At 34.3% G+C, this 15,750-nt stretch overlaps 1 long non-coding RNA gene across 2 annotated transcripts; it reads left to right on the forward strand.

Annotated features, from left to right (window-relative positions):
* Window positions 1-8,135: 8,135 nt before the first annotated feature.
* LOC130232891 (uncharacterized) lies at window positions 8,136-11,306 on the forward strand. Of its 2 annotated transcripts, XR_008838145.1 has the most exons (6): window positions 8,136-8,628; window positions 8,729-8,903; window positions 9,304-9,356; window positions 9,994-10,053; window positions 10,872-11,011; window positions 11,127-11,306. It is a non-coding gene; the product is annotated as an uncharacterized LOC130232891 (long non-coding RNA). The 2 variants fall into 2 exon arrangements; XR_008838144.1 differs by having other exon boundaries at window positions 8,136-8,903.
* The last annotated feature ends 4,444 nt before the right edge of the window (window positions 11,307-15,750 follow it).

The raw sequence follows: 15,750 nt of genomic DNA on the forward strand, positions 1-15,750 counted from the left end.
GAAAAAGAAACAATGATTTGGGAACAGCTGTAACAAATCTCTTCTCTGCAGATATTTCACACTGTATCAGCAAATAAATAAGAAAACAAATTCAAATTCCTCTTTCATTGTCTACTCACAGGCCAAGGTAACATCCGTCTCCCTGTCTCAGTTTCTCATGCACAATGACATAAGCAAGAGAAACTGTCTATGTAAACTTAATTGAGAAAACACAATCACTCTCACTTGTGCTAAAGAAGAGATGTTTCCTCTGCCCCCACTTTGCTAATTCAAACAATAATGCTGTTGACATCATGTAGAAAATAGACCATTTATGCAAGAAAATGAATGTGGCTTGCTATATATATCAACTGTGACATATACATATAGAAGATATAGAATTTGTAAACATCTGACTGTATAGTTTTTCATTCTATTATCTACTACTGTAATACTAATTTGAATGGGGGGGTGACAGTTTTCAACTAAAACAGAAAACTTTTTATCCGTTTTGGAGGCTTACAAAGCATCAGCATTTTGGCAGCCTGTGTTTTGAAAACTATACCTTTATTATCCCTGCAGTGCACACTGTTAGACATTTTATTACATTTTATTATATTTTTGTGGTAACTTCTGGCAGCACTGTTGCCAGCAAGTTACTGCAACTTCATCATTACAGTAACTTACCTGTAAATGTGTTTTACAGTAGCAGGGCCCTACCGTAATTTCATTTTACAGTAAAATATCCAACTTCTTTTCATAGTAAAATGCCCTTTGATACTTTTACTGTAATTGATCTCAATTAAAACCTTTAAACCTTTATCTTTAGTATTTACTATTCAATTTAATAAAGTCCAAACAATGATGAGATCAAGCACAACAGTATTTTTTATTATTGTTTTATTATTTTATTATTTATCATTGTTATTCCACTTTAAATGGTTTAAAAGATTATATTTATTCATCAATCTATTATAAATACATTTTGTGATATAAGATGTTAATTGATATTTTTAGCTGTCTCATTTTTGTCATGAACTACAGTATACAGGTACTTGATTATTTTGATTAAAATAGGGTAGTAATATACCGCAAATTCCTATGATGCAGTGAGTTACTGTAAACGTTGTAAAATTACCCACAATGCAGTGCATATCACAGTAGTGAACTGTAAAAAATGTATGTGGTATTTTACTTGCCATTTTGCAGTAAATAGCTGTAAAATTGTGGCAAAGTCTAACAGTGATATACTGCAAAAATGTGATTTCTTTTTGTTCATGCAAAGGTATAGTTTATTACTATATGATTGCATGACTTTTTGACAACCAAAACAACCATGCAACACCAAGCAGGCATGTAGTGTTCTTTAATTCAGCTTTCTAGATCAGATGTAGTTCATTTTCAAAATAATCTCCATTTTAAGTTGTCAGACCATAAGCTTGGCATATATTGTATAGTACCTCTAACAGTGAGATTCTCAGATAATCACTTTGCATTTTCTCGTGCGTTAATAGGTTATTAATATTATAATTTGTCCTTGATAGGGCAGTGAGGCCTGGTTTAAGACAGCTTTGTTGATGTGGGAAATATATTTAGAGTGAGGATCCCTAAAATTATTCAGGGAACAGCATAAATAATGGTGTATTTAAAAATAAGCCATGCTCCTTCAATCAATGTAATTCAGGCCTTTGTGCAGAGTTCTGCCAGGTGAACAGAGTGTGTTTGAGGAATCTCAGAGCTGAATTATGCCAAAGATTTAACTTCTATCACGATTAGACAAAAGTTAGGCCTCCTTGAAATTCGCAATTTGCTGACTTAAACACACACCCATGATCAAACATACTCACACACTGGTTAGTCAGATCATGCAGAGAGTGTTTGCATTCCTGAGAAACGCTTTTCTCTTTAGAATATGAACAAAGAGCAGCATACCCATCTCATTCAGGTAAATATGACCTGACCCTTACCCAGCATCTACTCATAGAGACACAATGAGTTTAACACTGACGGGTATACAGTATATGTGTTATGGGTCAATGGAATTAGCAGATTCCTGCACTATGATTGGTTGATTTGTTCAATTAAAATATACTTATACTCATATAGCAGTATTTGTTTGTATGTTAAAAATCATTTTTGAAAACGTTTTATTTCGATAGTACCCCATTTTGACTATAATTACGTTTTTAAGAATCAGAGCTGCTATTGTTTGTCAAAACAATCAAGTTCCAGAATTAAACTCAATTCATTTTCTTCAAAAGTACACAATTTGAAATAGATTTTTAAAAAATGTGCTATATAAATCAATAAACTAAAATAATATGTAATAAACTTCAAATATATTGTTTGTAAACAATAACTTGAAGTGAACACATTTGATATTTATCCATGATTTTTATTCAATTGTCTTATTTGCATTGCTTCATGAAACTGTAGTTCTTTCTCTCATTTAATCCCTCAAGGATTAATCCCACCGGTGACCTATTCACACCTGCAGATTATCCATGATGGACATCCAGTATTCTCCACCCTCCGGCGCCTAGACTGCACAGGAATTTTGGCCAAAGGAGAAATGGTCATGCCCAACTGAGCCTGGTTTTTCCACAAAAATTTCTTTTTCTTTCTTCACTTTCGTCGATTGGTGAAGTTTGTTCCTCGCCATTGTCGCCACTGGCTTGATTGGTTGGGACTTGTGGAGCTGCGCATCGATGGATTTGCTCTCCATTGTTTGGACTTTCAGCAGGGACATTTACACAACACTGAACTGAACTAAACTGAACCGAACTAAACTGAACCTCAACTCTGAAAACTGGACACAATTGTAAAAGCGCTATAGAAATAAAGATGAAAAGGTTAAAATTGTCTAACATTGGTTTGCTATGCTTAATTGCAAAAACAACCAATTTTCATTCACACGGTCATTCATAACTGATTCTTCTTTTTCACCTGTTTATCTCTGTATAGCTGCTTTGATGCCATCTGTATTGTAAAGTGTAACAGAAATAAAGGTGATGTAACTATTTTTTGTTAGATATCCATATATCTCTTTGCCTCAAATCAAAGTTTGTAATTATCTCATAAAAAGAATCGCTTGGTGCATGGCTTATAATGATTTAAAGATGTTCCCTAAATCTCTTAAGGCAATAATGAAATCGAAACTGATGGAAAAGAGGTAAAAAGGTCACTATTACAAAAAGCAGAGATATGAAGTCATAATCTATTAACATTCTAATGTGTATAATCTGACATACTGTACTACTTAAACTGAATGGTTAGTATGTCTAATGGGGGACCATCAAAATGTTCACCCCAAACAGTGCACACATATACAACTAAACTAACAAATGACCGGAAACACTCTGGACGCACACGTCCAAAAACTGTTTGGGCTGTAGTGACATCCACTCAGGATGGAGGAAAAGGCTGAGAAGAAACACATGCATTTCACACTCATGTAAATCTAAGTAAGAAATGAACTGCAATTGTTTGTACCAGAAGGAAAATAATGGTCCTGTGTGGAGTATTTGTGCGTGCACAGTGTTTATTGGTCTCAGGCCACTTGTTGGATGCACAGTGACTAGAAACAGCTGTCAGTGAGAACATCATGTGTCCACAGACTTGTTCAAAGAAACAACGATGGTCGAATAAAGCTAAATTCTCACCACTGACACCGTGAGAGCTTTGACGGTTCATGTGATTCTGTGAGATCACAACACACTACATAAAAACACTGATTAAATCAGGTGATTATGTTTGTTTTGGATCAATGACAAAGGATCGAATGGTACATGCACATTTGACCTAATCTTCCATTATAGTTTGCAAGACCTATATTAGATTTTAAATGTTTATCCCGACTCGTGAGTGCTATGTGTGTGCGTGCGTGCATGTTTGTACCTGCGGTGATAGTGTGCATGATTGTGTGTGTGTGGGTTATGTAAGACTGTACTGTGAGGAAGTTGCTGGTTAAGAAGATGTGGGGCAGAAAGAGGAAGTGCTGTGTGTTTATCAGTCTCCACACTTCCTGTGGCCGAGGGGGCAGGGCTTGGCCCCGGGGCTGTGGTTACCGAACACCTATCTCCTTCAGAAACAGTGCGACTGAGTGACCAAGCGTCTGTTAGTAAGCGCTGCAGTCTTATCAGACTCCAAATCTCACGCAGCAGAGGTTAAATAACAGGAGCATAACAGCGGAAATACACACACCTGGCTCCGCTTTCATATGCACACATACATCCCCCCCCATTACTCTCTTGAAGACAGGCGCACTGTGAGATGGGCGCCCGCATACAGAGATCTGCTTTACACAGCTTACACTCTGTCTCTCATCAATATTGCTTATATATATATATATATATATATATATATATATATATATATATATATATATATATATATATATATATATATATATATATATACACACACACACAGATTGCACTATATATATATATATATATATATATATATATATATATATATATATATATATATATATATATATATATATATATATAGTATTCAAAACGGTAATGATTCGCACTCAAGTAATTGCTTCGTACAGTTTTTATTTTTACATTCTTCGGGTGATTCAAAAACACAAATGTTTCAGCACAATGCCTCTCTCAGTGTGTGGTACAATCCTCTCAATCCACCCTTTTATCCCATAATTACACTGCGTCATTAGTTAGACGGCCACTCAATGATCAAAAAACAATCTAATTTATATTTCATGATTCCATGATTGACCACATAAGGATTATTTACCTTCATATTTAAAACATTATTTCACAGAGAAATAGCGTATCAATTACCATCATTTGCCAAGTGTACATCAATACAATGAAAATCTGACAGTTCATAACATTAAAAAACACATTTGACGGTCACTCGATGATTAAAGACAATCTAACCTTCACCTCAACACACATAACTAACCACACAACAAATATTTACCCTCACCTTCAAAAACATTATTTCACTGTAAAATAGAATATTTACAACAATACAATGAAATTCCGACAGTCCAAAACATTAAAAAATACAATTGTTATATTGTGTCAATTATCTAGACGGCTACTCGATGATTACAAACAGTCTCTTTTTCATTTCAGTATATCATAATCAACCAGATGAGAAATACCCTTACCTTCAAAAACATTTTATAGGAAAATAGCATATTAATTATTTTCATTCCCTTATTTACGTATACGTCAATACAGTGAAATTCCAACAGTTCAAAAACATTAAAAATCCATTTTCATCTCATTATTTGTGTCACTACAACTTCCATTATTCCTAATATTATAGCTAAATAACAAACTGTGAAAGAAACACAGTAAGGTCCAACTCCTCATTCATTCCTATTAGTGTAAGTGATTTCAATTTATGAATCCAGAACGCTTCTCTTTGTAATAATCTTTTATTTAGATCACCTCCTCTATGTGACTCAAACACTTCTTCAATTCCTATGCATTCTAGTTGTTTAACGTCATGTCCAAAATCTATAGTGTCTTGCTTCTGCTGAAGTTGTCTTGTCTTTGATTTATGTTTGCTAATTTGCTGGTGTGAAGATGTATATTTTGTGGCACGGACATTTTAACATGTAGACTATATTACGAGTAGAGCAGGTAATACATGTTTTTATTTTAATATTTTTACCTGCTGCTGGATTCAAAAATTCCTTGCACTTTATCAAATTCTGACATGCGGCACAATTTCTGCATGGAAAACAACCTTGTATGAAAGTGGATTTCCTATTTCTCACTGTATCGGAACTAATAATCATATCTGATAAACTTTGGGATCTCTATAAAGTAAATAATGGATTATATTAAAATTTGTTATTTAAAGATTCATCAGAAGATAATATATGCCAATGTTTATGGATCATTGATTTAATAAACTTGCTCTGTCCGTTGTATGTTATTGTGCAATTTACTTAAAACTCTTTTGATTTCTTAGTAGGTTTTACCGTTTTTAAAATATCTTGTCGATACAGTTTATTTACCTTACCTATTATATATATATATATATAATATATATGTGTGTGTGTGTGTGTTTGAGATGGCTCATATTAGGTACAGTCATATTAGGCAAAATATCATTAGCAAAACTAAACTTGAAGTCCTGCGTTTATGATTACAGATACGTATATAATAAACAATTCATGTTTATTTCTATAGCGCTTTTACAATGTAGATTGTATCAAAGCAGCTTAACATAGAAGTTCTAGTAAATAGAAACTGTGTAGGTCCAGTTTTTAGAGTTGAAGTTCAGTTTAGTTCAGTTCAGTGTGGTTTAAAATTTCACTGCTGAATTTTCACTGCTGTATATAAAGATCCAAACAGTTGGACTGGTCTTTATTTAAACTAATACATGTAATGTTTTGCTTATCTTTCAGTCCTAAATAAGGCTCTGAAATAAGTACTAACTTCTTCTGCTTCTTAAAAAAAGGCATGGTATATTATTATTGTTGTTTTTATTCTATGATCATATCTTATCTTAAATCTGTATTTAAATAATCAAAACGCATCAGTCAGGGATATTGTAATTATACCTAAGTGCATTTAGTGGAAAACAAAACATGAACATGATTAAAATATAGCATTTAATATTGCTTATTGATTCAAATATGGAATTTAATTGAATATTGCATTATGTTGTCTAAACAATATTACTTAAAAATATAAGAAAATATATTTGACTTTTGATTAATAATTGGTTTATATTATGTAATCACTGTAATACAAATTGATTTTTAATATGCAATTTAAATGCATCAAATACATCAAATACATCAAATACAAATCTTTTTCTGAGTGCAGTCAAAAATAAAAATCTATAAAAAAAATGGTGAAGTAACCAGTTTGTTGTCAGGGTTGGTGAGACCGTTAGTAGTTAAGAAAGCAGTTTGTGTCCATGTTGCAGCATCTTCCGTTGGGACAGTGTAAGAGAGAGGAGCCAAAGAGACAAAACCTCACAAACACATCTTCTGGACTAATCTGCTGAGATATTTTTGATTGTTTACTATCAGAAAAATGCCATTTCCATACATTGACTTAGTAATATGAACACTTACAATACCATTAGGAATCTTTCAATTGCAAAAACAATATAGGGCAAGTTAGTTTTTAAGTGTACTACTTTAGTAATAAGCTGCTGTACCACAAAATTATTATTATTTTTTTTTTATTAAAGTGTTAAGTCACAAAGACATGTATGATTGCTTGAGTGAAGAAAAACTGATACACACTGTCGCTATACTGTTAGAAATAACAGATCTAGAATCACATGACTCTGGATTCATTTACAGACAAACCTAACACTGATGACAGAAGTGGACTAACAAGTTCACTGACATACTCTCTCCTCTGTCAACACACTGCCATGAGCTCATATAAACGTGACTACTCTCTTTAAGCAAGAACTATCAGTGTTTTTATAATTAGTGATATGCTTTTTTAAACACGTTTTATACAGTACTTAATAACACTTGGTTACTAAAATATATAACAAATGAGGAAGCTCCTTTAAATTAAAACGTGTAGTGTCACTTTAACGAGAGGCACTGACTGAAGGGTTTCGAAGAGACTAATAAACAGAGAGAAATAAAGACTGATGGCGGCACAGGTTGTTTTCTGGTAAGCAAGTGTGACTAGACAAACAGTCGGCATGTGATAATGAGAGGTCTAAGGAGAAAAGCACATCTCTAAAGTGTGTGTTAAAGACCTTTGTAAAGATTATACAGACAGCCGATACTCTACTCTTCAGCAGCTCAGAAAGACCCTTATTTGTGCATCTTCAAGGCCTTGTTTCCCCCTTCACGTGCATTTTTAGTTAATTGATCACAAGCAGTCAGTCAAAATGCATTGCTGCTTGCTTCCACCTGGTATTAACCAGTTCAAATGCATTTTTTCTTAAAACTTGTGGTTGGATTTCAATAGAATGTTTCCTTCTTATTACATCAAACTGTATATCACTTTCACAGAAGCACATAGTTCAGTGCACGAGGGTAAACAAACCTATCCCACATAGCAAAGTCTCTCTGGTCCAGCTCTGGCCCACACAATCAGATGCAGTGAATTACGGTACATGACTAGAGCAAGTCTGTCTTCCTGACAAGGACTAAACATGGACTATATCTACACTCTAAAAAACGTTGGGTTATTTATTTAACCCAATGGTTGAGTTAAAAATATTTGGTGCTTTGTTGGGTTATTTTAAACCTTTTATTGGGTTATTTATTTAATAACTCAACCAGTTGGGTTACAATTTTAAAATTTCAAGTCAACTGATTGATCTGACACAGAACCGCTGTGATAATATGCCTACGTGATGCTGCTCTTGCGTTATAAAGTTTATGCAAGCTCTAATGCAGTAATATTGTTATTTTTTTTTAATCAAATTGCCTCCTCGTGTCGTGTTTTTTTTTTATATCTGTTTCACCTGGACTCTTAATTATTGATGATACAAGCGTGCGCGCTTCATAGCCGATCTATATGCGGATAAAAACGCTTTCTCCACCTCCGTGTTCATCTCTACGGTTGTTTTGGAGGAAATGATACACGTATTTGAGATATTCCGCCGTTAATATCGTCTTTAGGACCCAGCAGAGACATCAAACCGGAGTCGCGTCCAGTCTTGTTGAAGGTATGTTATGTTGTCTAAAAACACTGTCCTTTCGCTAGGAAACTATATTGTAACAATTAAATACTAATATAGACACATATATGTGCTACATTTTGTTCAGGAAGTTGCTAGTTTTCCCAAGAAGTACGGAATCTGAGCATTATATTATTATTGGTTATTAATCGCCGCTAGAGGGCGGTGAATGGATCGCAACGTGAGAAAGTTATCCTGGACGAGCAGAGCAGAAGCTTGCTACATCATCTTTTATCAGAAGAGGATTCATGATCCATTTCAAGGTACTTGATTATTATCTATTGAAAGGTAAATGGTAATATTACTGTTTGTGTGTACTATATTGAAGGCCCTGAAAATTGCATTTTCCCTACATCTTATACTAACATACAGGGATGAAACCACAACCCTGATAATGTTAGATGCTAATATAAATGTTTAATCGGTTATATATGTCATACAACAATTAAATATAAGCTTAAAAAAATTATACATATAAGAATCTTTGTATAATAATAGTAGTAATATATGCTAATAAACAATAATGCAAAGCCCTTAAACATACACTGTCCTTGCCCAGTTTTCAATTCAGGTGATGCTGTGACCACTCAACTGATAAATGTTGTCTGTCAGCTCATGTTAATTTGTGGTTAATTTTATTTTTTGTTTGTTTGTTCATTGTAGGTTGCTCTGGACAGAGCGAGCTTTAATCCTCCTTGATAATCTTGTTGAGTAAGGTGAGAAAACAACAGCTCTGTATTTTGTAATATTTACATGATGTAAAAATGCACAGATACACACACTTAAGCAGTATCATATGTTGTAAAGGTGTCTTTACATCATCATATGTCTTAAAATCAAATGATACATTTGTAATTCTTCTGTAAATGCATTTATACTTCTCTGAACAGCACCGGTAGTGTGTAAAGACACAAATGTCTCTTTCAAAAGTGTTTCTGTGCCTTATTTCAGTGTGAATTTGGTATTAGACTGTATCAGGCATGAGGCCACAGGTAATTACAGATGACTGATTTAGAGTCTAAGCACAGTTCAGAAATTTCAGAACTCCACTCCTGGAACATTTGACCAAATTGAGATATTACAGACATTAACCTATTTATATTAATTAATGCGTTATGACTGTTATTTCAGTAGAAATCTGTGATCAAGAGTTTGACTCTTGTTTCTGAAGTTTCTGAGCATGAGAATTAAGCACACTGATGAACATCAGTGCACAATTGACCATGTAAAATGGACCTTATTTGCCCACCAAATTTGCAAATGTGATGCACCTTAACAACTCACATAAAAGACTAATTCTGCAGCTAAAAGTGCGCATTTTTATTGTTTTTTTTTTCTCTTTATCTGTTTAAGGTACCCCTGGAGATGACCACTTACAGCCTTCCAGTTATCTTTTCTCCATTGCTAAACTGGGTAAATACATGATTTTTGTTGTTATTTGGTCCGGCGTACATGTGCAAGTTTAAAATTTCTGTTTTAAGGTTGGAGCGAACATCATTTGGTATATGGAGGAGTAGGTAACTAAACCATTCTTGGTGTGAAATTCCATAGCATTTTTTCCTCTGTTAAAGTCAGTGGGGACTATCAAGTTTTTGCTTTGCTTTGTCCTTTAAGTTATCATCTGTGGTCAGCAGAAAAAATAAAATAAAAAAATCAACAACTTGAGGGTGAGTAAATGATGAATACACCCAAAAATCGGTGAAACACCCTCATTCAGCAGCAGAGGCGAATCCATCATTTTCTGGAGCTGGGTCAGTTGGCATTGCTGTGTGAAGTTTGCATGTCCCTCACAGTCCAAACGCATGCAGGATAGGTAAATTTAATAAACTAAATTGCCCGTAGTGTATGGGTGTTTCCCTGATTTTTGGGTGTATTCATCATTTACTCACCCTCAAGTTGTTGATTTTTGTTTATTTTTTATTTATTTCTGCTGACCACAAATGAAAACTTTAAAGGACAAAGCAAATGAAAAACTTAATAGTCCCCTCCCGACTGACTTCAACAGAAGACAAAAACGCTATGGAATTTCACTGTGGACCAAGAATGGTTTAGTTACCTATATTGTTTAAAATATCATGTTTTGTGTTCATCTGAGGAGAGATTTAGAACAAGGGGAGGGTGAATTACAGATGACAGAATTTCCATTTTTGTGTAAAATATCCCTTTAATAAATCCACTGTACTGTTTGCATGGCGTGGATTTAAGTGCTGTTTTTGTTTATTTATTTTTAGATTGCTCAGGACAGGTATTTTATACCCACACACCAAAGAAACTTTTTGAGGTTTGGGGAGATGCATTACTGCGGACCCTCTCGTATTGCAAAAAAAGAAGAGAGCCTTGGATCTACCAGTTCAAGCAGACATTTCATCTGGTGAGACAATCCTGCATAACAGCTCTGTTTTAATCCCAATTTATAGCATTTCACCTTTGATATGAGGGTCTTGTTTTGAGTTTAATTATTGTGTTTTTTTCTGTTTGATATAAAGACAGCCTTGGAGATCCCACTTTGGAGATGTCACTTTAACAACTCAGCCAGCTATCATTTCTTCACTGCCATACAGATTGTGCAGCAAGATGGTTCGGCCCTCATACCAGGAGGAAAAACAAGAATTTGTTGATTTGCGACTTATAGGTGCATTATTTATGACAATAAATGCTGGACATTATTTAATTTATGTGTGTATACTTGTATTTCGTTCAGTACTTAGAGGAGGAGGAGCAACAGAGACAGAACCCTCTTATCCTGCTGCTTGGGGATGAACTAGACTGCTCTCAGGCGTTTGTTATTGTGAAAGATGTGGCACTAAATTCATGGATTTAAATAAAGCTTTGCCAATGTAATAAAAGCTGTGTATTTTTTATTTTCATATAAAGATGGCTACTACTATAATAATAATAATTATTAATAATAATAATAATAATAATAATAAATTATTATTATTTAGGGGTAAAGCCACTTTTTGGCAAAATAACCCAACAAATTAGTTATTTTTATAACCCAAATTGTTGGGTTAACCTTATCAACCCAATGGATTGGGTTACAATAACCCAACAGAAGGTCGGTGCCAAATTGACCCATCTATGGGTTACCTGTTGGGTTATTATTAACCCAACTTTTTTAAGTGAGTAGAACAAGTCTTGGCCAAGTCAACAACCAATAACTGGGCCAGATATACCCCATGTCATTGTCTGTAAGCCAGACTTGGTGTGTCACAACTGCAGTGAAATTGATAAACCCATGAAGCATTATGCTTTAGGTGCATTAATAATGGTAATGGTTAGTACGGTTAGAATAATTTGTAAAATTATAATTTGGTTTATTAAATATATGTATTGTTGGTTGAATTCAGTTCTTTTGCAACATACAGGAACAAATAGATTAATTAATTCAAATAATTAAATCTTCTTTGTTTCCTGGATTTTATGGATTATGAAGGCATAAGATACAAACAGGAAGAAATGACTTAGTGTATCAAACAAATTTTTTTACTCATAAATAATTTTTAGGTATTTTAAATGTGGGTCAAGAAACTTACGTGGCCCACATATCAATTTGTAACATCTGGGCCAATACTACATTTTACATCTGGCCCATATCACGTGTGCTACCTTAAAGACAGTGCCACTTCTGCCAAACCCGACCCATGTTTGGCCCACATGCTGTATGCCATTGCTGAATGAATGTCTGCGGTGCCAGCTTTATGCCAAATCTGGGCCAGAATTCTTTGCTACCTGGGATGTTACATGCAAGCAGAAACACATTAAAAGGGACATGGATGGCAGATTTGATTTTGGTACAACACAGAAAAGTATGAATAGCTTATTTTGGAATGTTTTCTCACAACACAATGACCACATATTTGGTCTGTAGGCAGAGAAAAGGTGCTCTTCGTGACCACATGAGTGTTTATGAAACCAATCCAATCAAATACATTTTTGATTCTCTCTGAAAAGTGTTGAAAAACAGAACATTTTAGACTCTATTTACACCTGTATTTGGATCAGATCAACAAAAATGCATTTTAATACAAGGTGTAAACAAAGCCCATGTTGCTGTATCTGTATTGACCTTATTCTGCAATGTGGAAGTGCGCTCATTTTTTTCAATTGGTTTTCAGAACTTCCAATTCAGTTGCCCATGGCAGAAATGACTAGGATTAATAAACATTAGCAAACTTTTTACTCTACAAACAAGTGTGGTCATGAATATACATAAAAAATAGAGTACTATAATAAGAAAACATCAGTTTGCAACATTAAGAAGCTAAACAAGCTGTTTTTAACTTCTAAAAATCAATGGAAGTGAATGAGACTGTAAGACTCAAGCCAAAAACATTACAATGGCTATGCACGCTCATGCATGAAGAACAAAGTCAATATCCAAAATGGCATTACGATAACAAGAATCACATGTGAACACTGCTTAAATTTGGCATAGCAGATATAGTAGACTCTCTATATTCAGAATAGCAGACAACTGGAATGGTTAAATCCCTTTGAGTCACTTCCAACACAGCTACACCTTCAGAGGAAAAGCTCTGAAGATCTTCCATATCTCCTTCTTTATGCATGACTCAATGTTTGCAAGAGGCTTTGACAGCCAATGACTTAAAAAGACCGCTGATCCAGTGCCTTTGCAGACTAAACCAAACCTTAAAGAGGCGTGGAATATTTAGTAGATTGGCCATCATGAATAACGAAGTCATCAAAGCTATCTACCAATAATCCATTTATGTCAGGCAATGAATAAAAACGACATTGTAAATGGATGTGCTCCATGACAATGTTTAACTAGGCTTAAATACCAATTAATATAACACCATATCAAGAGGCGGAAACACCCACACTCCAATGGCTGAAAGCAACATCACAGCTTTATAATCTCTAGCTGCCACATATAATAGATATCTGCAGGTGAAGTACACAAATGTTGTTCTATTTAGGTTAATTCTGTAGTCTAGACACCTAATCCAGTCAGACCTGTCTCTCTGTTCGCAGTGGGAAGACAGAAAAAAAAACCTGGGGATCTGGGAGTGTTCATTTTGGCATGTTGCTATGTTGTGTTCCTGTCACACTGGCTATGATAAACTAGCATGTTTTTTTTTTGGTCTCGAACATTCTGCTTCACTAAGAGTGGAGAAGCCATGTTGACACTTGTCTGATACTAACCAATGGTTTGACAGGAATGTATGCGTTTAGAGAGAGATAAAGATAAACACAGCAATGCCGTGTGTGTGTGTGTGTGTGTGTGTGTGTGTGTGTATGTGTGTGTGTTCAGGTGTTTAAAAGTTTACAAGTAATTAGGGGTTCCTGTGCCCAATTAGGGCTCATCCCAGTCTGATGACATCATTTAGTGATCTTTTTATGAACAAAAGCTTCTTTGACACAATTTATATTGTAAAAGTGCTATAGAAATAAAGATGAATTGAACTGAATAGAACAAATGTCTATGGTCTCTGGGTACTGTAATGGTCACAATTCATTTTAAGATCCATTTTAAGATCCATCCTAATTATTATACCTTATCAACCAAGCCAAATTAAGATTTAAAGCCATTAACTACAAAGAGATCTGCTAAGTAAATCTGTTCAAGTGTTGACTGAAATCAGGTTGCACAGGGCATTGGGAAGATTTGAAGAGCACTTTAAATATACATAAAGTTAATGAATTGAACTAAATTGAATAAAACTGAGCACTAAAGTAGCACAAGTGACATGGGTGTCACCAAATCCTCAGTAGACTAAAACATATGACTGCAATGCAAATGCATAAATTAAAAGAGATTCAGAAATATCCAAATACTTTAAGAAAAAAAACAATGATTAAAAAATTGAGCTAAAACAACATTTTTTTTTTATTTCTCCTATTTTAATCATTCTTATTTAATTTGTTTATTTATTTAGTTACATTTTGGAGTTGTGATGGTCCCCCCTTAGATATTCTGTTAATTAGTACAAAAGTACTTCAAACACGTTGCTTTTAACTTTCAATAATCTGAATACAGCATGTAGAGCTCTGTGGTGAGAAAGTTCACAAATACCATTATCCTAAAATATAATTTTTTGACGTATTTTTTAAAGGTAAATGTAGGTGTAGGTTATACGGTGCGTTGTTAATTGTAGAACTTCTCTATTTTAAAAAAAGAAAGGAAAAAATCAAGTTCTGAAAGAGATCAAGCCTCAGCCAGGTAATAAAAAGTAGTGCAACAATAACTCAAAAGTAACGTTACGCATTACTTATTATAAAAAGTAATTAAGTAATGCAACTATTTACGTTTTGAGGGGTAACTTAATATTGAAAAATATTTCTTTCAAAAGCAACTTTCTCCAACACTGCTTAGGTATAGCCTAATTATTGAAAATGGCTTGACTGTGGTAAAAATAAAAAAGTTAAACATCTATAGGTATTTGTTTACAAGTATAAATTATTGTAGCTACAACAAGCTCTAAAATACCTTTTTACTGCTTAATAAGAGTGAGAAATACAGTATCTTATGTTCTACAGAACAAAAAAATAATCGATACAGATTGGAACAAAATGCTGTGAAGGATTAAATGACAATTCAAGTAATCTCACTCTTTAAAGTCTGTCATATATATCATATTTTAAGAACAGAGGGCTTTATTCCTGACACACAAGTAAAGCAAATTCCTACATGTAAATCACTCATACCTTCAATCTTATGTAAACTGTCATGTTTCATCCTTATGAATAAGGCCCAGATACCATTCCTTGAGCACAGAAAAAGCTCTGTTTAAATATGAAAAGTATTATGACAGGAGTAAACATCACAGCTTTGGGTTATGCATAAGATTACGCATGAGACAGGTCAGATAGATGCACTATGGGGTTTCCACTCATTTTCATCCCATTGTGACTGATAATCTCATGCCAAGGAGATACACTTGGACAGTTATTCAGCATAGCTAATCTCCTAATCTGTGTCTGCTGGCGGGAGGTTCTTTCATGGTCGGCACACCTCCAGAAGAATGACTTATTTGCCACACTGTGGTTTGCGAGAACATATTTCATTACCCAGGATCAGCCGCCAACAATAAAGCGCTGTTATGCAGACGAACAGAATGTAGGTATCGGTATGTGTGTGCATGT

Source organism: Danio aesculapii, chromosome 7 (genome assembly GCF_903798145.1).
Source record: "Danio aesculapii chromosome 7, fDanAes4.1, whole genome shotgun sequence".
NCBI lineage: Eukaryota > Metazoa > Chordata > Actinopteri > Cypriniformes > Danionidae > Danio > Danio aesculapii.